The sequence below is a fragment of the Heterocephalus glaber genome, unplaced genomic scaffold (assembly GCF_053883595.1).
Source record: "Heterocephalus glaber isolate CG9 unplaced genomic scaffold, H.glaber_assembly_v1.0 deba00001577, whole genome shotgun sequence".
In the NCBI taxonomy this organism is placed as follows: Eukaryota; Metazoa; Chordata; class Mammalia; order Rodentia; family Bathyergidae; genus Heterocephalus; species Heterocephalus glaber.
The window spans coordinates 4963457-4965421 of record NW_028258358.1 but is presented as its reverse complement, the minus strand read 5'-3'; the positions used below and the strand labels follow the sequence as shown (position 1 = coordinate 4965421).

Below are 1965 nucleotides of genomic sequence, written 5' to 3'. Positions count from 1 at the left end.
CTTTAGAGTGTGCCAAAATAAATTAATAAATAAACAAATACATAAACAAACTAAAAAGCATTTATGAAGTTTTGCTTCTGGAAATAACTATACCTCTAAGCTTCTAAGTGAACACCATTTTTACCATCTCCATAATGTCCTGTACAACTCCTACTTTTCTTGCTACCAGGTGAACTAACAGGTTTAGGAATTCCAGTCCATTGTTAATTATCCAGTCTCTGAACAGCACAAGCAGCCTGATAGTTCTTGAATTGCCCAAGGACAGAGCTAAATGTCTTAAACAAGGACTAACCTGGAGGTGATGGCTGCTGAGGCTCAGCTGTGGTCTTTCCTGGCCCCAAGCTCTTTTCCAAAGTTTCCCCAGCTGCCAACTGAGGTTGGTCTGTTGCAAGAGAGTCTGGGCTGGCTCCTTTGGTCTCTGTGACCTTTGCAGAAGATGGTGGCTCCAATGTGTCAGGAGAGGGGGATGCAGAGAAGATACTACTCTGTCTACCAGGAGAGTCATTAAAAGCAGCTTCCCTCTCACCTGGCAGTGGATGAAGCTGGAGGATCCTGTGATGCTGCTGAGGCCTGGGATGCCTTGGATAGACAGGCAGGTGGCTGCTGCTGGTGTGAGCTGGACTGAGAGGATGAATTATTAAATCCCATGGCAGGAGCTGCTGGTACTGGGGGTGACGGCCTCCTCTCAACACCTCTGCACTCTAAGGAGTTAGGACCTATAGTGTAGGGCAGATCCAGAAATGAGGATTTGTGGCCCCTCTGGGGCACCCCAGCCCTTTTCTTGCTTCTGGTTTCTGAGAGGGTATGGGTGGCCCTTGTGTTGACAGGGACACTCAGCCTCTTCCCCTTGGTGGCTTCATTTAACTTCTCACTCTCAATCACCTTCAGGGGGACCTTGTTCACAGCCCCATCAGTGCTGGCTGGTAAGCTAGAAACAGAGGCTCTTTCTCCAGCTGGCAACTGCAGTGACCTGGTCCCTTGCTGCTTCTTGCTCTGCCTCGTGGAACCATGAGCCCCAGCCTCAGCTCCTGGGAGGGTGAGCAAGTCCACATTGGGTACAAACTCAGCTTTGACCCCTGGGTTAACAGCAATCTTTTCCTCACCCTCAGGATCCACATTACCTACTCTTTGCACCTAAGTGGACAGATCCCAGACTTTAGCCACCACTTTGGAAATGGGTTTCTTCCTGCAGATCCACTCAGCCAGCTTCCCTAGGCAACCCCTCTGTGCCTTAGGATACTTCTTACCACCCTCCTGACTTTCAGGCAAACCTGTGTGCTGATGCTTCAGCATGTGAGGCCTCCTGGGTGGCTCTCAAGCACCATTCTCTCCTGCTTCTGTGGCACTTGTGTCAAGGGGCAGCAGTCCTCTTCCAAGCCCAGTGTCCTCTGAGGCCATCTGGAAATTCGCAAAGCCAAGGTCTGCATCTGGTGTCCCAGAGATATCTGCAGGGCAGCCTTCTCTCCTTGGCAGGGAAGATGCGAGTACTCCATTTGGAACCAAGTTTCCTCTTTCCCCTAGGAGCTGAAGATTAAGTCATGCTCCAGAAGGAGGAAGGCAATTGCTGGAACAGATCTAGTCCTTCCCCATATGAGGAGTGTATGGGTGTTGAATTTTATGGAATGCTTTTTCTGCATCTATTGAGAGGATCATATGGTTTTTGTCCTTGACTCTTTTAATATAGTATATTACATTTATTAATTTACATATATTGAACCATCCTTGCATCCCTGGGGTAAATCTGACTTGGTCAGGGTATATGATCTCATTGATGACCCTCTGTATTCTGTTTGCCAGTATCTTATTGAGGATTTTTGCATCAATATTCATTAGGGAGATTGGGCTCTAGTTCTCTTTTTTGGTTGGGTCTTTCCCTGGTTTTGGAATCAAAGTAACATTTGCTTCCATGAATGAATTTGGGAGTATTGTTTCCCTTTCAATTTCATTGAAAAGTTTAAAGAGTAG

At 47.3% G+C, this 1965-nt stretch overlaps 1 pseudogene; it reads right to left on the bottom strand.

Moving 5' to 3' along the window:
• Positions 1-287: 287 nt before the first annotated feature.
• Positions 288-1590, bottom strand: LOC101715544 (formin-1 pseudogene; annotated as a pseudogene).
• Between the last annotated feature and the right edge of the window lie 375 nt (positions 1591-1965).